Here is a 20,339-nt window from a genome sequence, read left to right on the forward strand (position 1 = left end):
TACCTTGTACTCCACCGTCTCCGTAGGGTTGGGACTAGAGACGGGAACGGTAGTAACCGCCACCTTTTTGGTAACGCCAAACTTGCCTGTTCTCTTGGGTTTCGTGGGACAGTCCTTCACATAATGGCCCTTCTTCCCGCAATACATACATAGACCCATTATTCTACGATTCTCCCTCTCTGTCCTAGACAAGGGAGCCCGCATAGCTCCCACCTCCATGGGCTCTGAATGTTATCTCGAGGAAGAGGGTGTGTTTCTATTTCCTTTCTCTGTCTTTTCCGTAGGGGCGTAAGACCTTTCACCCCTTCTTTCGGCTAACCTATGATCCAAACGGAGCGTGAGGTTCATTAAGTCTGTGTATGTTGTGGGCTGGGGATCTATCTGGGCAAGGACGTCTTTCATCTCGTCTCTCAACCCCTGGTAATATAGAGACATCCTCTTGTCCTCCGGCCATGCTGTCTCTGCAATCAGACGATTAAATTTAGTTAAATAGGTAACTAAATCCTGCTTTCCCTGTCTGAGTTCTAGCAACTCTCGATCAGCAGACAAGGTCGTAGCTCTCCTGTCGAAAACCCTTTCGAACTCTCTTCCAAACGAGTCCCAATCTGTAAGGAGAGAATCATCGTATTTGACTAATGGAACAGCCCAATTGGCTGCATCTCCGGTCATATAGGATATAGCGAACGCTACCCTGGAATGATTCGTTGGGAAAGAGGCGGGCTTACAAGAGAAGTGAAGCATTATTTGTGTTAAAAACGTCTGGATCTTCAAGGGATCCCCTGAAAACCTCTCAGGACTGGCCAGTGGAATTGGAGGTGGTACGTTCACTTGTATCTGAGACGTTGCCTGTGAAGCATCGAACGGGTTTCTAGTCTGACGGTCTACTCTTTCTCTAAGAGCTGCTGTTTCTGCCTTAGAGGCCACCAATTCCTATTGAACTAACACTAACGCTTGCAAAACATCATCTAAAGACGCCATTTGTGCGCCTCATACAGAACTGAGGAAGCGGTATATCTTGGGCGCATAATTCTGTCAGATCCACGTTTGCTTCCTGGATTCGGTATGATGCACAAAAGGGGTCCACCTCCCGACGTCCCCAACTCTGGATGGAACTCAGAGTCATTCAGAAACACAAAGGTGGAATACTCCCAGCGCCTGGCAACAGCGCGAGTAAACCAAGGGTCCTTTACTCCCAGCGCCAGGCCACAGTGCGAATAACAAAGTTCGAATATTTCCAGCGCCTCGTATCAAACGCGAGTAAGAAAAGATATAGTGCTTACCTGAGCGCGACTCGGCTCAGTAATCCACACACCTCGACGCTTACGTCAGTGTGAGGAAACAAGGAATTCAAAGTCAGTTCCAATGTCAGGACAAAAATGCCCCGCATTCTGTTCTACTCTCTAACGCTTACGTCAGCGTGAGAAGAACCGAAGATGGGTCCGGGAGACAGCGCTACAACAACGCGGCTCATGAGAGTTCCAGCGTTAGTGTCAGAAAGAACCCAGCGGGACACTTCTGCGAGCTGCTACTTCCCGCAGAGCGGTTTGCTGAACAAACAGAGGATCAGGACAAGAACAGGAAACAACAACACCGGAGGGCGTCACGAAATCCGGGGAACACCATCAGAAGGTTACCAGAAGACAAACAAGCCTGCTTGCCTCCAAGGAAGGACAGTATTACGCGCACTTCCTGTGCGCTCTCGCTGGCCCTTATCGTTTGTGGTCCTCCCCCTTACTATGAGCATGCTGGGAGATGTAGTCCGAAGGTCGTTGTGTAGGCGCCTCGGATCAACTCCTGACAGTTTCTTGTAGCAGTCTAATTTGAAAATCCCTCAGTGGTTTATCAAGTCCTTATTGTGACTTTTGTTATGAAAACCATTTATATTCTATGAGCATAGTTTCATAGATTTGGGCGCCTGGTTTGTCCTATTTCTATGGATGTCAACATGTCAGGACTACTTGCCTCCTTGAAGGGCTTCTGATAAACAGCCATGGTCTAGTTGTGTGGATCTGCTTGCATCTATTGGAGAATCCTTGCTATTATTTGAGGGAAACGATTAGCTGTTTTTTAATTTGTCAATAGGGTTTTTAAGGATGGAGTAGACAAATTTTTCATTTTTTGAGACTTGCACAGGGGTAGGCTTCTTTTGGTGAGCGAGCGGGTCGGTTAGGCGACTGGGTGGTGCATGCTGGTCCTAATTCTCCAGTCCCCAAAAGATCTTTCTCCAGGCAAACTTTCCTGGCAATGAGGTTTGAGACGCAAGTCACAAGGGTGAACTCCTGTGGCTTGCCTTCCATGGGGGCTAGACATTTAATGGATTCAATAATTGTCAAAGACGTCTTCTCGAGAGTTGGCACAGCCTATATAATAGTATTAAAATGTTGCTGCTTCTTAAAATATCATGTCTGCTCTTGGACTGATATTCTGGGGGTGAAGACTGTTTGGTTGCTGTGCATACATTTCTGGATATTTGTGCCACACACACTTACCCTTGGTTTGCCTGATCCTTAGCACTTTGGTCGTGGACCAAGAGGAGATCGTCCATTGTGCTAAGGGCGCCAGCTGCCGCTTGGGTATGCTGGTAAACCGGCAAATCATTTTTCGTGGACATCTGGTCAGTTTTTTCTTATTTGGGGGGTAAGCTTTGAGAGAGCCTTTTCTGGGCTGATTATTGAGGGTCCTATAGTTTCATATTTACGAATCATAGGCTTATGATAGAGTAGGGCCTCCTCCGTTAGATTGTTTTCCAAAGAGGGTGATGTATGAGCTGGGCTAGGTGTTATCAGTGCTTGGTTTGATGACACTTTCGTGCCTATGGCAGTATTGTGGTCCTCAGGGTAGTGCTGAGGAATGTAGCATGTTCTTACTTTTTATCAAAAACTGGATAAGACTTTTGTGGTGAATTCTTACTAGCTTGCCATTCCAATTGTATAGGTTCTTCATTAGACAAAATTCTGTGTACTGCAGATTGATTTGCGCTTATACAGGGTAGGATTACTGGACTGTTTTTTGTTTTGTTTCAAGCCTTGCATTGCTTTTAACCCTGGTTTATTGTCATGATGTTCTCTGATAGTACCTGGGCAGATGACTGAATCCTGTGTGCCCCCCCCCCCCCCCCCCCCTTGGATTGACCTTGTTTTTGACAGGCTCTCTGGCCTCCTTCGTTGGCATTGTAAGTGGACTGTTATCCGTTTTTCCTGGTGCTCTTGCGTTTGCTTTACAAGAGTCACACTGCCAGGTAGGTTGCTCTGATGGAATTAGGTCTCTTTTGGAGATATCAAGGTTGAGTTTTAGATCTTTTATTAGGGTACTCAGGCATCTGGGAATGTAGCGAATTTATGAATCACTGGTGCGTAAATACAATCTGCATATATTGCTGCTGCATAGCTTTGGGCCCGGGTTATTTTGTTTTGTTTATAGAGTTTTGTATACCGTGAACTTAATCCGAAAGTATTAGCGTGCTTTACATAGTTGTTAAAGTAACAGATCACGAGTTACATATAGGGTAAATACCATCACACGGGGTAAGTACAGATACATAGCAACAGTATACACAAGAAGTAAACGATAAACAGTAGCAGTTGCATTCGTTACATATGGAATAGAACCAATTAAATGATGCAAGCACAGGCACTTTATATAACAGTTACACAAATTGCTGTGGGGTAAATACAGTTACATGGAATTAGCATAGATACAATAACAACAGTATACTCAAATAATATACAATAAACAGCAGCAGTTGCATGAGTTACATATGGAGTAGATACAATTACATGGTGTAAGCACAGATACAAGGCAACAGTTTAAATAAGAAGTATATGATGAACAGTAGGAAATGTGGGCAATATAGTTCTGAGGTAGTAACGGTACGGAGTGTCGATTTAAGGTAACAGTTTAAGTATAAGCTAACAGTGTTAATGCAGAATGAGTGAAAAGGCAAATAGATGTAGAATAACATATAGACAGATAGTAACAGTGTAGATCAGTGCTGGCGTACAATGATCATAAGAGCATATAGGCATAGTATAACAGTGTAGACTATCAGTGTAAACTCTCACAGGCATATTCACGAGGAAGTGGCGGTGAGAGGCGTTAGCCTCCTTGGCTTAACGCCTCTCATCGCCACTTCAGAAACGCCAGGCTGCACCCTATTCTTAAGAATTTGGTGCAGCCTGGTGTTTCCCCCTCCGACGGCCCTAAGTCTCACAACTTAACACCAATGCAGGAACCCTTGCACCAGAGTGCAAGGGCGTCTGCGAGCAGGGAGGTTTGTTTATGTACAGGAAGGTGTCGCTTCCTGCACAGATATAAATAAACCAAGAGAATCCACGTAGGAACAAATCTAAAATGCCGTTTAGTAACTTACATGTGTGCTGCTTCATGCAGCACACATGTAAGGTACAAAACGGCATTTTTTTAAAGGTTTGTTTATGTACAGGAAGAGACACCTTCCTGTACATAAACAAACCATGGCATTTTGCTATTTACATGTGTGCTGCACAAGGCAGTACACGTGGAAATAGCAAAAACAAGGAGAAATTAAGCATTTCTCCTCGTTTTTCCACCTTCAGACCAGGATTTGTCTGGTCTTAAGTTCGGCGCTGCCACCTATTATCGCCGGCTTTGATAATAGGTGGCAGCGTCAAATTCAATGGGTGTTGCAGTGGTACGCCCACCGCAACACCCTCTGCACGCCCCCTTTCACGCTAAGTTTAGCGTGAAAGGGGCCCTATTCTCAAGGCAGCGTCAAGCCACTTACGCCACGTTAAGTGGGTTAATGCTGCCTTGAGAATAGGGCACTGGCCCTATTGCCACGGGAACGTCAAAAAAAGTGACGTTTCTGTGGCGAAAGGGGCTCGGGAATATGCCCCTCAGTGTAGACTTGAAGACACAGACTACGGGCAATTGCAGGCTCACCTCGTGTTGTTGTTACCCATTTTCGCGCTCCCAAACACATGGTGATCCCAGACACGTGGCAGTCCCTTGGCCAGCAGTCATTAGGGACAGGGCTTTGCGTGTCTGAAGGATTCGGGCAGCATGAGGGATCAGTTGAGCCAGCCAGGGCAGGTTGAGAGCAGCGGGCAATGGCAGGCTCCCTTTTGTTGGTGTTACTATTTTCACCCTCCCAAACACATAGATGCCACAGTCACCCAGTTTCTCAGACCCCGAGTACAGCAAGCCTCGCACTTGAGAAGGGGTTGACTCGAGGGGGGGAACTTTGCCTGTCCCTGCAGCTGGGACCGTTTGTGCGAGCAGGGGGGGCGTGGTGGGCTCACAACTTGCTTTTCCACTTTCTGCCGGTTCAGGCATCAGAATGGGGCCATTTGTCATCCTGCAGACAGGGATGTGGCTGTACGGGTCCGAATCACCGCACGTTGGTAGGGGATCAGAGTAGGCAGCATTTGACCCAGGAAGCGGCCTTGTGTTCCTGCAGCTACCCGCTGCCTACCACCCGACCTGCAAGCAGGGCTTGAGCTGAGTGGGAGTCCCTGATCCCGACTAGTCAGGCTGTTTGTTGTCTGCATGCACCAAACAGGACAACCCTCCTGGAAGTGCCACAGCCTTTCACACTTGTGGGGGAGTTACCGCGATAGGTTCACAGCACTGGGGTCTGGTCGAGCTCCGCCTTCCGGGGGAGGCTGACAGCATAAGTGGGCGATGAGCGGTGGTGGGCTCTCTTCACAGCAACATGTTTGCCCCACTGTCTCCATTCCCCGCTCCGGCAAGTTGTAGATGCGCAGAAGATCAGGAGAGACAGCATCCGTGAGTCTGTGCAGTTAGTCCAGGCTCAATTTTTCAATCCTCTGAGAGGCAACTGACTGTACAGGGACAGCAGAAGTGGCAGCCATCTGCAGGCTCTCAGCACGAGAAACCGTCCCGGGATCCTCTATTGTTGTTGCATGGTTTTTGCCATGGTCTGCGTTGTGTCGCCCTGCTCGTTGTCCTGGACCCTGTCATCGGCCATGCAAGGTCGCAATATTGCTTACCTCGATTCCTGATGGATGGTGGCACGATGGAGGTGCTTTGCTGGGTATTTAGGCCAATGCGATCCCTAGCTCGTGGAGCTCTTCATAGAGCTCCCTCTCGGTCGCCCATCTTGACCAAAGATCAGTTTGTTTAAGTCAGCCAGCTTGTAGTCAATTTCGGAGAGAAATACAGCCAGGGTATGTAGCAAGTCTACTTGCATGTCCGTTTTATTTGACTTATAGGACAGGGCATCTAGTATCAACCGTGAGGTTCTGAACAATGTGTCCCATCCATCCCCTGGCCCTGTTGAAGCGATGGGTCCTTGGTACTGGAGAGTCTGAGGGGTATTTTTTCCTTCCTCTTATGTTCTGTAGCTTGCCCTGTTTGTGTCCCCATGTGCACTATGATCCTTATGCCATGGGGTTTCACACTTGAATCATTGACTGAGTGCAGAATGTCCTGGTGTTGGTTTTCCCCCTCCTCTGGTGGGTCCATATTGTCAAGCCACTGATCTCTCCTTAGTGGAGTTAGGCTTTACAGATGTGACTCACCCATGCATTGTCTGTGGGCCATGTCTGGGACAGGGTTGGGTTGGGGTGAGCCCAGTATGGATCTCGGACTCAACAGTCTCATTGGCCCATATTCTCCATGGTGTGGTATCTCTTATACGTCCAATTGTAGTTGATTTTCCAGGCTGTTCTGGCCCATGATCATTATTTCCCTGACCTCAATTGGTAATGGGGCAGATGTAGGAGACCAAATACCGGTCAGTAACGGCCGATTTCGGCCGTTACCGACCGGTATTTGGTGTTTGACATGTAGGGGGCTTGAGATTTACAGAATCGGTTAATTTACCGATTCGGTAAATTTACCGAATCGGTAAAATACCGAATCGGTAAAGTACCGAATCGGTAAATTTACCGATTCTGTAAATCCAGATGTAGGTGGCACAGTAAACAGTGCCACAGGCCCTTAAGAATTCGTTATTTACCACCCAATACTATTGGGTGGTAAATAACTAATTCCTGTGTACATGCACATCTGTGCATGTACACCTGTGCCATGTGGCACACATACATGCCCTAAGGACATGTATGTGTGTCACATGGCACACAAGCCAGAAACAGGGGTGCTACAGGGTGTCAAAGTGACACCCTGTCCCCCTTGGCAATTCAGTATTTTTACCGATTCGGTAATTACCGAATCGGTATTTGCCATTGATTCCTATGGGCTTCAAGGCCCATAGGAATCAATGGCAAATACCGATTCAGTAATTACCGAATCGGTAAATACCGAATCCTACCGATTCGGTATTTGATACCGAAGGATTACCTACATTAGATTTACCGATTCATGAATACCGAATCGGTAAAATTCGGTATTTATGAATCGGTAAATCTAATTTACCTACATCTAGCCCTGAATCTCATAGGCAGCTTTTGACTTGGTGCTTTTTGCATCCGGTAGGCTTTGCAGCTTCTTCTTTCTCTGTGCCAGCGGATGCAGTGCTCTTTCTCGTCCAGACCATATGTTGACCACCTCAAAGCACTTGTAGACTACCGAATACTAATTATATAGGCTTCAATAGGCTTTTTGTAGGCTTTTTCCAGAGCGGGTCTAGTGTGCTGGGTGTTGGAAAACACCTTGGATTATAATCATGGGTTTTTATGGCCTTTTTTCCAGAGCAGGTCTAGTCTACTGGATATTAGGGGATGCCTTTGGTTATGATTTTGTGTTTTGTTTATGCATCTATTTGAGATGCGATGCCTGCGTGTGGTTGCTGTGTTTGTCCAGTAGTTCGTAGCTGATGGGGCTGGACAGGATGCGGCCAGGGCAAGATTGCAGCTGGCCAGGCAAGGGCAGAATGGGCACTGAAACTCGTACTAACTCCACCGGCCTAACGCCAGCAGCCGGCATCCGTCCTCTGCATGGTACCTGCTGCCTAGTGCTTGCTGCCTGTTCTGAGCTCCTATGCTTCTGTTGCCCAGAGCCCCTGGCGGGCCGGCAAGCCACAAGTTCACTAGTCCCCTTTCATGTCACGTAGTGACGTGCCCGTGGCGTCCACTCATCTTATGGATATTTTCTCCCCAGAGAGCTGAGGATTCTCAAGGACTTTCTTTGGGTGCCGCCCCATCTTCCCTGGACCCTGTTGCAGACCAGAACCTGCCAGGGAAGGGGCATGAGCTTGCTGAGAGCCCCTGCTGTTTTTTTTGTTTTTTCACAGAGTCCAGCTCCAGGGACCAAATTCTTTCGGGCACTGATTGGCACCTCTGAATTGAGATGGAATGAGTCCTTCCTTCCCTCCTCCAGTATGGCAGGCCTGGATTGTACAAGGACGTGGCCTCTAAGGCTCTGCGGGCAAAATGTCATCTGCTACTTTTGGGAGCAGTCACCAATGGATGGACATTTTTGCCCTGGACTCAGCCGCGGCCGTGGAGGGTGTTTCGGTGGGGCAGAAAGGCGGGGTGGGGGAGGGGCAGGGTGGGGGGGTGCTAAAAACCGGAGTATGGAATATTGAAGGTAAGTAAAAAATTTAATTAATAAAACAAATTTCGTAGCGCACCCTGCATCACATTTTGCGATGCAGGGCGCGCTACGAAATCCGTTTTATTAATTAAATTGTTTACTTACCTTCCATATCCATACTCCGGTTTTTAGCACCCCCCACCCTGCCCCTCCCTTGCCCCGCCTCTCCGCCCCACCGAAACTCCCTCCACTGGCCGTGGCTGCCTGGACTCACAGTCCTTTGCTTGAACCCAGTGGAGTGGTATTGAGTAGTAGCTAAACAGCAGCAGTGAGTGCCAAGTAGCAGCTGATGTCTGAGTGAAGGGGCATAGAGTGGAGTAAAGTATCATAGAGAAGGGCCCCCTCCCCTCTAGACTCAAGGACGTCGCAACCTGGAAGACCAGCAGCTGCCTGAAGCTCAACTCGGAGAAGACAGAAGTCCTCGGTCCCTCCCCTTCTGCATGGGACAACACCTGGTGGCCCACTGCCCTCTACAGCCCTCCCACATCCATGGACCACGCCCGGAACCTCGGCATCATGCTCGACTCCTCCCTCTCCATGTTATGTTATGTTATGTTAGAAATTTGTTAAAGCGCAAAACAACTGCCCCAGCAACGGGGCGTCCCGGCGCTAAACCATGAAAGACACCTGAGGGGAAGGGAGAAACAGCAGGAAATCTAGGTCAGAGGGAACAGATGAGTTTTAATTGCTTTACGGAAGGCAGTTAGGTCGGTCAGAGAGCGAATGTGAAGTGGCAGGGAGTTCCAAAGTTTGGCCCCCAAAACTTTGAAGGAACGGCCACCCATTCTGCTGAGCCTGGTTCGAGGGACAGACACAAGGTGCTGACCTAAGGAGCGCAGGGTGCGCTGGGGAGTATAGGGTACCAGGAGCGGGTGTAAGAGTTCAGGGCAGCCTGATCTAAGAATTTTAAAAGCAATGGTGAGGGTCTTGAATTGAATTCGAGACTCAATCGGCAGCCAATGTAGTTTCCGAATGGTAGCTCTAACAGAGCACCTACGGGGAAGGCCCACCCGGCCCTTGCTGCTGAGTTTTGAACCCGTTACAGCCATGCTGTCTCTGCTTTTTTGGCGCCTAGAAATAAAACACTGGCATAGTCCAGCCGAGCAAGAATGATCGATTGAACAATTAGTTGGTGCGTTTTTGAGTCAAAAAAGCCAAGTATCGGGCTGAGACTCCTTAGCAGATCCACACAAGTAGCTGCCACTTTCTTTGTGTGGGTCTGAAAATTAAGCGAGGAGTCCAGCCAGACGCCCAGGTTTTTCACCAAAGTTTTGGGTGCGGGCATGGGGCCAAGTAGAGAAGGCCACCAGTGTTCACTCCAATAGCAGGAGTTTTTCCAAGGAGCAGCACCTCCGTTTTCCCAGCGTTCAGTTGTAAGCAGTTGCGCGTCATCCATTGAGCGACTGCAGCTAGGCCATCCCTAAATTTCGCAGCTGAGATTGAGGGGCCCTCAGTAAGAGTGATGACCAGCTGCGTGTCGTCAGCATACGACACCAGCGTGAGGTCCCACTCTTTTGCCACTACTGAGAGAGGCTGAACATACAGATTAAAAAGGGATGGAATAAGCGCCGAACCCTGGGGAACTCCTTGGCCGATGGAATGGGACCGGGAGATAAATGGAGGGGTGTTATATCCCTTGTACATATTATGTTTTCCTATGTTTTCTCTTAGTTCTTGTTAATACTATGTTTCTCCTTTAAGCCTCTGTTATCTTGTCATTGTTGCTTAGCAATATTAGAATGTTTAGGCTCCTGCTGCTCACTTGAGACTGGAGCTTGACAGAGAGAGACACTCTGGCAGTTTGAGAGCTGTACTTGTCTTTAAGAATAAATCTTCTTAACCCATTGGACTGGATCTGTCTTCTTTGGATGCAACATAAATTTGGCGACGAGGTGGTCAAGTCAGCCCTCTTTGAACCCACATCCATCTAAAGACTTTGAATTTTCTTCAACTTTCATCTACAACTGCCAGACTACAGTGACTCCTCTGAACTACTTCACTTCACCTTCAAACAAGACCCTATTCAACATCATCAAACTCATCTTTATACCAAGATAAGTCTCCTTATAAATTATCTGTCACTTTTAAGAATTTTTTCTCCTCTTTTTACATTTTTTCCTCATTTTTAAAAAAGAACTACAAACTGACAGCTTGACTTTTCTTTGAAATTTATTAATTTTTGACTCACTTCCATGCTCCAGTTATAATAGCATGAAAATGTTAATGTCTGCGTTTCTTCTTTACTATATATTAAATGAAATCCACTCTAATTGAATGAGACTTTACTGCAGTCAACTATATTCATTTAATGACACTTAATTGCAGTCAATTCTATTTCAAGCACTCGTTCTGCTCTTGCTTGACAGTTCTTTTCCTGTCATGACCTTTTGAAAGGACACAGCCTCTAAGCGATGATTTTTGTTAAAGATTGAAGCTTCAAAATTGCGAATGATTGACTTTGTGCTCTGAAACATTCCCAACTTTTCATTTGCCCTTGTTTTCATCATTCTGCTCGCACTCGCATTCAGTCAATTATATTAATTTAATGACACTTGATTGCGCTCGCACTCACACTCAGCGACTTTCAAAATTGCTTGGCGACTTTTAAAATTGCTTCATTCAACCCTTACTGAATTACTGGTTGTCATTAGAACGTCCTCGCAGGTATCTTTGGAGTTCTACGCGGACCATTCTTTTCTTCGTCTTCGTTGCAGCACCACTTCACGTCATCGCGCTACTTCTCCTACGTCTTCACGCAACGTCTCCTACGTCATCCCGCAACGTCTCCGCCATCTTGGAGGTTACTTGGCAACCACTCATAACGCTGACAACGCTGCACTCGCTGACGTGCACAGCTACTCTTCAATTAATATTAACGCGCTACTACAACGCTGCACTCGCTGACGTGCACAGCTGCTCTTCAATTAAACACGCTACCACAACAGTGCACTTGCTGATGTGCACAGCTCCTTAATTTAACTACTACCAACGCGCTACCACAACGCTGCACTCGCTCACGTGCACAGCTGCTCTTCAGTCAATATCATCGCGCTACCACAACAGTGCACTCGCTGATGTGCACAGCTCCTTAACTTAACTATTTTGAACTATTTCTCAGATCTTCACCGTGCACTCGCTGATGTGCACAGCTTCTCTCACTACTGCCTTCACGCTGATAATCACAGCTGCCTTCACGTTATTAGGCACAGCTTCTTCTTCGCTGACAGGCACAGCTATCTTCATACTGATAAACTCTACTGCCTTCACGCTGATAGGCACAGCTAAGTCATATTTCTTTTATTACATGATATAATTTTTTTTTGTGAATTTTACATCAGTTTTCTCATTTTATTTCATATTTTATTTACCTTTCATACCTTTTCTATTCTTTTTCATGGCTATGCAAACTGCTATTCTTCCCCCTCCTTTTCTTCCTGAACCAGGTTGTCCCAAAATAAAATGGACCCAATGGTATAAGTCTTTCAATAGTTATGTTATAGCTATTGATGGCATCAAATTTCCTCCTGTTCGCAAAAATGCTATGTTATACAATGCGTTAGGTGCAGAGGGTCAGAGAATTTTTGATCATCAACCCAAAATTATTCGCCCACCCTCTGATGATTGGAATGAATACACGGAAGCAGTTCTCAGATTAGAAAAACATTTTATTGATGAACCAAGCATTATTGTTGAAAGACACAAATTTTATACTCGTAAACAAAGGGAACATGAGAGTATTGATACTTTTCTTGCAGAATTGAGAGTTTTGGCGGCTTCATGTGAATTTGAAGGTCCCATTGACCAATACTTGAGAGATAAACTAGTGGTCAATTGTCATTCTAATGAAGTGCAAAAAAGAATCCTCTTTTGTAGAAATCCTTCACTCACTGAGACTTTAGAAATTGCAAGAGGTATAGAAAGATCAGTTTCTGCTTCCAAAGAACTTGGTAATAACAAACCCTCAACTTCAGAAACAGTTAATAAAATTTCTCAACAACCTTCTCAACGTGAAAAAGATAAGGTTCCTAATAAAACTGAATGGAGAAAATCTGATAAATCACTTCAATGTTTTAGATGTGGTTCGAAATCTCATCTTGCCAATTCTCCAACTTGTCCAGCCTTAAAAAAACAATGCACTAATTGTAAGAAAATTGGTCATTTTAATTCAGTTTGTAAGTTTAAAGCTAAAACTATGTGTGTTATAACTGACAATCCCACCACTGAAGTAAATCTTATAACTGAAAACAACTCTGTAAACAAAATTTTACTATCTGTAGACTTGATTAATTCTCAAGAAGATTCAGATTCAGATCCTGTGTGTGATATCATTATAGGAAAGGTTTCTCTCACAGTTACAGTTGATACTGGTTCTCCAGTTACTATTATTCCTGATGTGTTTTTCTTTAAATAATGGGTGGGGATTGATTTAATTCCAACTGATATACATACTGTTGCCTTCAACGATATTGAAATTGAAATGATGGGATATTTTTTAGATAACATCACTTTTGAAGACAGGACTATTGATACTAAAATTTATGTTTCTAAAAAAGGTTATAAAATCTTGGGCTGGAAAGACCAGGGAAAATTTAAAATGGTTTTGAGACCAGGTACTGATAATCCTATTTCCCTGGATCGTCCGGAAAAGATCAATTCCATTAATGTTGATCATTCTTCATTAGACACTATAATTAATAAACATCAGGGTGTCTTTTCTGATAAGTTGGGTTCAGTCATTGGCTATGAACACAAGATAATCCTAAAACCAGATGCTATTCCTGTTGTTCACAAGGTCAGACATGTTCCTTTGAGTATCAGGGATAGACTCAAAACACATCTTGATCAATTATGTAATGAAGGTGTGATTGAGCAGATTGATTCTTCATTATTGATTTCTCCAATTGTCGTTGCTCTTAAAAAGAATTGTGATGAGATTAGGCTCTGCATTGACCTTAGGTCCTTAAATAAGAATATCCAGGTTGATTGCTTTCCTTTGCCTCGCATTCAGGACATGCTTGCTCAACTCAAAGGTACAAAAATATTCTCTACGATTGATTTAAGAGCGGCATATCACCAGATTCAACTGAATGTTGAGTCTAAAGATCTCACTGCTTTCAACACTCCTTTTGGTCCTTTTAGATTTCTAAGACTGCCCTTTGGCCTAGCCTCAGCGGCTTCAGTCTTTCAGAAATTAATGTCACAACTTTTTGGTAATGTAAAGGACGTTTTGGCATATCAAGATGATATACTTATTTCTACCAATACGGTTCAAGAACATCTGGTCAAGCTAGACCAAGTTTTAGGTATATTGAACAAACATGGTATGACTGTAAAAAAACAGAAATGTAAATTTTTACTTGACAAAGTAGAGTATTTAGGGCATGTCATTTCTCATGAAGGCATTAGTCCCAAACAAGATCTACTTAAGGCCATTCGAGAATGTGCTCAGCCATCCAATAAGGACCAATTGAGGTCATTTTTAGGATTGAGTGAATTTTACTCAAGGTTTGTACAAAACTTTGCCTTGATCAGTGAACCTCTAAGATTATTGACCAAGAACAAAGTTAAATTTGTCTGGAGTGATGAGCAAAATTCTGCTTTTAAGAAATTAAAGGATTTGATCATTTCTGCTCCAGCATTGAAACCTTTAAATGAAGCTCTTACATCTTACATTACTGTTGATGCCAGTAACATGGGTCTAGGTGCCATACTTAGTCAGTTAGACAATGGGAATGAAAATATAATTGCCTTTGCTTCTAGACAACTTTCGTCCTCAGAGAAAAACTACAGCACTATTGAAAAGGAAGCCCTTGCTTGTGTCTGGGGTGTTAAACATTTTTCCACTTATGTGTGGGGTAAAGAGTTTGTACTTGTCTCTGATCACAAACCCCTTATTTTCATGTGGAACGATAAAGGGTTGAGAAATGCAAGTCCGAGATTGGTCCGTCTATTTTCCAAATTATATGACTTCAATTTTTCAATGAGGCATATCCCTGGAGGAAAGAATTTTAAGGCAGACTTCTTATCTAGATGTCCTGTGAATTCTTCGGAGGTTGAATCCATCCTTGATGATAAGGAAGTGGTAATTAGTTTAGTTGATGGCTTAAAATTAACTGAAGGGGTCATCTCCAAATCGGATTGGTTACAAGCTTCGAATAGTGACAATTCCCAGACTCTCTTGAAGAAATGGATATCTGATGCTTGGCCAAGAGAAAGTCAGATTGACAAGAACATGCTTCCTTTTGTTAAGGTTAAAGACGATTTGAGTCTGGAAGAAGATTTGGTTATGAGAGGATCGTTACTTGTTCCCCCTATATCTATCAGGGACAAAATAATTGCTCTAGCTCATAAGGGACATGGTGGAATTACTAGTACCAAGAAAAGACTTAGATTGCATTATTGGTGGCCGGGTATGGATGTTTCTGTTGAGACATTATTGAACAACTGTTGTGAATGTTCTCATGCTGAAAAATCCTTGCGCACAGTCAATTCTCCTTTGTCTCCGGTAAAGTTTCCTGAAAATCCTTGGGTGAAATTAGGTATAGATTTTCTGGGACCAATTGGTGGTTTAAACCATGGTTTTAGGTTTATTTTAACTGTGGTGGATTATCACTCTAAATGGGTGTCTTTTAAATTTATGAAAGACCCCAATACAGAAAACGTAATTCGTTTTTTGTCTAAACTATTTAGATCAGAAGGAATTCCTGGTTTCATAGTCTCAGACAATGGTGTGCAATTTGTTTCACACAACATGAGAGATTTCTTAAATAATTATGGAGTTAAACATCTTACTACTGCTTTGTACAGTCCACAGGGCAATGGTTTAGTGGAAAGGGTAAACCGCATTTTAAAAGATTCTGTTCAGCTTGCCATTGCTTCTGGACAAATTGTACAAGATGTTGTCAGTGACAGAGTGTGGTCATATAACAACACTCCCCATTCTACCACGGGCATCACTCCATTTGCTATGCTACGTGGTAGGGAATCCTTCAATGAGTTGTCCCCTCAATGGGTGGTTACTAAAACCAATTCGGGCAGAATTTCCCCTGATTTGAATGTGGTAAAAAACAGGGTTGAGAATTTTCAAATTCGTTCTAAGATCAGATATGATGACAGTAAACACGTTAAGATTCAAGGTTTTTCTGTTGGAGATAAAGTCAGAATAAGGAGACCAAATAAAGTCAGAGGGTCAAGATTTTATCCTGAAACTACTATTATCAAAGTTGGCAAACATTCTGTTATGGTTTCAGGTGGTAAGTGGTGGAGCAATAGACGTATTGCTAGGGTTGGAGGTGACAAGTCTCCTATCTTTTCCACTTCCGTTGAAGATCCTTACTATACTGTTTCGTCTGTTCCTACTTTTTCTTCTGTCACTGAATCTTCGGTAAATAATGATTTAACCATTCCGGATGTTGTCTTGGACGGTCCTGAGTTTGTTCCTGATCCTTCCATTAGAGTCAGCTCCAGGCTCAGGGCCACTCCAAGGTATCTTGATGATTATGTCACTTAACTTTTTGTTTTACAGGTGAGGAGGTGTGTTATATCCCTTGTACATATTATGTTTTCCTATGTTTTCTCTTAGTTCTTGTTAATACTATGTTTCTCCTTTAAGCCCCTGTTATCTTGTCATTGTTGCTTAGCAATATTAGAATGTTTAGGCTCCTGCTGCTCACTTGAGACTGGAGCTTGACGGAGAGAGACACTCTGGCAGTTTGAGAGCTGTACTTGCCTTTAAGAATAAATCTTCTTAACCCATTGGACTGGATCTGTCTTCTTTGGATGCAACAAGGGGCCGAAACCCGGAAGGACCTATCCTTCAGGAAGGAACGAAACCACTCAAGGGCAAGATCACAAATCCCTATATCCTCGAGACGTTTTAACAGGATATTATGGGAGACCGTATCAAAGGCTGCGCTGAGATCAAGTAGAATCAGCGCAGCACTCTGACCAGCGTCTAGTATGTTCCGGAGGTGTTCAGTGGTAGTCAGCAGGGCAGACTCTGTACTGTGTCCCGGTCTGAAACCATTCTGGGATGGGTCCAAGATGTTATTTTGGACCATGTGGTGGGACAAGACTTTATTCACATGGGCTTCTGCCAGTTTTGGACGCCCATGGAAGCAGCGGGATAGGTCTGAAGTTTTCTGGCTTTGTGGGGTCTAACGTAGGCTTTTTGATGATAGAGGAGACCCATGCTTGCTTCCAGCAGGTAGGAACCACAGCCGAGGAAAAGGAGAGATTAAGTAGGGTGACCAGGGGAGGGAGAAAAAAATCTAAAGATTCAAGGAATTTGGCCGGTCTCATAGGATCTGTGGGGGAGCCGGACTTAACCTGTCTGCACAGTTTGGCTAGGTCGTCATGGGATATTTCGGGTATAAGTGACAGCCTAGAATTTACGGCCGACGGGTTAAGGGGGTAAAGGAGCTCAGGAAAATCCTGTGGGAAGGTGTTGTATATTTTCTTCACTTTTTCTATGAAGAAAGTGGCGAGGTCCTCACACTGTTGTGAAGAAGTAATACATGATACTGGGTTGGAACTGTTTTGGAGATTTTGCACTAATTTAAAAATCGTTTTAGTGGGATTGGTGCTTAAATTAATTTCCTTGGCATAGAAGGATGCACGCGTAGTACGTATAGCTTTGTGATAAAGTCTTAACTTAGACAAGTAGAGGGCTTTATCACTGTCATTATACTCCTTTCTCCAGCAGCGTTCAGCTTTTTTACACTCCTTCCGCATGGTTGACAGATCGACACAGTTGCCTCTACCTGCTTAAACACGCTCTGCATCGTTCGCAAGACCTTCAAATGGATCCCCCGAATCAAGAAAGGCCATCACCCATGCACTCATAACCAGTACATTAGACTATGGAAACACCTTCTGCACTGGGATCAACAAATCCCTGCTCCGCAAGGTCCAGACCATACAGAAAACCGCAGCCGGACTTGTCCTCGGCATCCCCCGACACAAACATATCACCCCACACCTGTGAGACCTCCACTGACTTCCCGTTGAGAAGAGAGTAACTTTCAAGATACTCACCCATGCATACAAATGCCCCAACAACATCGGACCCCAATATTTCAGCAAGAGATTCGCCAGCACCTTGAGACCCTCACGGGAGAGTAGCGCGCTTCACAATTCCCTGATAGACTGATTGATAGACTGGAGAGGTGTAGAGTGGAGGGGCATAGAGTGCAGGGAAGTAGAGTGGAGGGGCTTAGAGTAGAGTATAGTGTTGTAGAATGGTGTGGCATTGAGTGTTTTAGTGTGGATTGGCTTAGAGTGGCATACAGTGGGGTGGTGTAGAGTGGAGTAGAGTGTCAAAGAGTGGAGTTGCATTGAGTGGTGTAAAGTGTAGTGTAGTGGAGTGTCGTAGAGTGTATTATAGTAGATTGGAAAATTGTAGAGTGGAGTGTTGTTGGGGGAGGGTTATAGAGTGGAGGGGCATGGAGTGAAGAGGCATAGAGTAGAGTAGAGTGGGGTGACATAGAATGTCGTAGAGTGGAATTGCATAGAGTGGAGTATAGTGTAGTAGTGTAGAGTGGAGTAAAGTGTTGTGGTGTGGCAAAGAGGGAATTGAGTAGAGTGGAGTAGTGTCATAGAGTGCAGTTGGGTGTCGTAGAGTGGTATAGAGTGAAGGAGAGTTTTGTAGAGTAGAGTGGAGGGGCATAGAATGTCATAGAGTGTTGTGCAGTGGAGTATTGTAAAGAGAAGGGGCATAGAGTATATTGTCATAGAGTGGCATAGAGTGGAGTAAAGTGTTGTAGAGTAGGGTGTGGTAGAAAGTAGGGTCATAAAGTGAAGGGGCTTAGAGTGGCGTATACTGTTGTGGAGTGTAGTATAGAACAGTTGAGTGGAAGGTAATTGGGTGGAAGGACGTACAGTGGAGTAAAGTGGTATAGACTGGTGTGTCATGGAGTGGCATAGCTTGGAGTAAAGTGGCACAGAGTGGAGTGTCGTAGATTACAGTGGAGTGTCACAGAGTACCGTAAAGTGGAGGGTCATGGAGTGAAGTAGAGTCACAGAGTGGAGTAGAGTGTCATAAAGTGGAGTGGCATGGGGGGCGTGGCCAAGCACGCGATGTGAGAAGACGTGCCTGGGCTGAGCTCCGAGTGAAGCTCCCCTACCACGGGCCATTTATCCTCCATTTCTGGTGGTACCGGGCCCAAACTCAAACCGAGTGCACCCGGGAACCTGATCCACCACCAGGACAATTTTCAGGCGAATCGGAGCACCTGACCCTCCGACCGACGGCAACTCCGGCAGCTGGCCGCCCAGAGCGCACTTCCGGTCGGCGACCCCAACTACCTGAGACCGGGGATCCGGCCCTGCGAGGTAGGCCGCGGCGCGTGTGACCTCCGAAGCGCAATCAAGCGGGGAACAGAGCCCACGTCCCGCAAACCGGACACTCCCCGGCGGCCCAGCTACACAGGGGCCCCAGACACTAGCAGAAGGCTTGCCATCTGGACCCACGGCGAGCCGCGAAAACAGCCCGCCCTGCCGGCCGTCACTGGGGACGTCCCGCCAAGCTCCGTGTGCACCAGGGGGAGAGTGCGCGAGACTGTTTGGGGACCCGCATTGGCACCATTGCCCCTAGGCCCTGATGGCCTAAAACGGACGCAGACCAGCCCGGTCCCCTGCCCCCCCATGCCCACCCGTCGCCCTGACATAGGCCCGGCCAAGGGAAGGAATCCGCGCCACGACACCCAACACCCCCGGCGACCCGACCACTCGTGGGCCCCGGGAGCTGCAAGTAACCAAGTCACACCGACCCGTGGCGGGCTGTGATGCCAGCCCGCCTCGCCTACCGACATTGGAGCCGCCCAGCCGGGCTTGGCGGACACCAGAGGATCACCGGGCTCGGCTGTTGCGGGGTCCACACAGACGCCGTCACCCCTGGGTCCAGCCGACCACCACCGGAGGCCGCACGGCCCTATCCCCTGGGCCTCTGTACCCGTCCACCACCTGGATGCCATCGCAGATCAACGCCGGACCCGTCTGGCACCGAGGGGCCCAGGCCGCGCCACACGCAGACTGAAACCGCGTTGCACCGGCCCCCCTGACGGTCGGCCCAACACTAAGGGAATCTCCCGAGCTGGCGCAGGTGCGGACACTGAACGGCCCGCACACCCCACCTCTATTAGACTACTGCTGGACTACGCAGATCCCCACGCCGCGCTTGGTGGCGCCTAGCATCACCCGGCGAGGTGCATCTTCCCAGGCCCTGTGGACGGACACAGTCAGAGAGACCTAGCGACCCGGCCTGGCGGGCCACCACATAGCGCAGCCGAGAGGCGATTTGCAATAAAGGCATTCACGGCATAGACTGACACACCTGGGGGATCTCATACCAGCCACTGCACGACCACCTCGTCCTCCCCAGACGGTAACATAGCGCAGAATCCTGAAGCCCTGCGGTAAAGCAGTCCCCCCCCCCCCCACCCGCAGACCACACACCATCCACCACGGGTGACATGGAGAGCCTGACCGGGAGACTCGCACACGCGGGTCCCAACACTGCGCATTGCGAGAGCATACCCACTCGGCTGCCCAGCTGCAAAGACCACCCACATGTCAGGGGGGACCAGGGCAAAGACTGGCACCGGAGGGACACTAGGCAAAGGAAAAATGGTGAAGACCACAGAGGCTGACCAAACTGCCTCCAAACTAGACACTATGCTGGCGGCCATGGAGCGCCTGGAAGAATCCATGCAGCTGACCCGTACGTCACTGGAGAACAGGATTGATAAGGTGGCTGTAGACCTGACACTCCTCCGAGCGGACCACAAGAAACTGTCCGACCGCACCACGACTCTAGAACATACGATGGCGGAGACCACACCCAA

The sequence above is a fragment of the Lissotriton vulgaris genome, chromosome 2_1, assembly GCF_964263255.1.
Source record: "Lissotriton vulgaris chromosome 2_1, aLisVul1.2, whole genome shotgun sequence".
NCBI lineage: Eukaryota > Metazoa > Chordata > Amphibia > Caudata > Salamandridae > Lissotriton > Lissotriton vulgaris.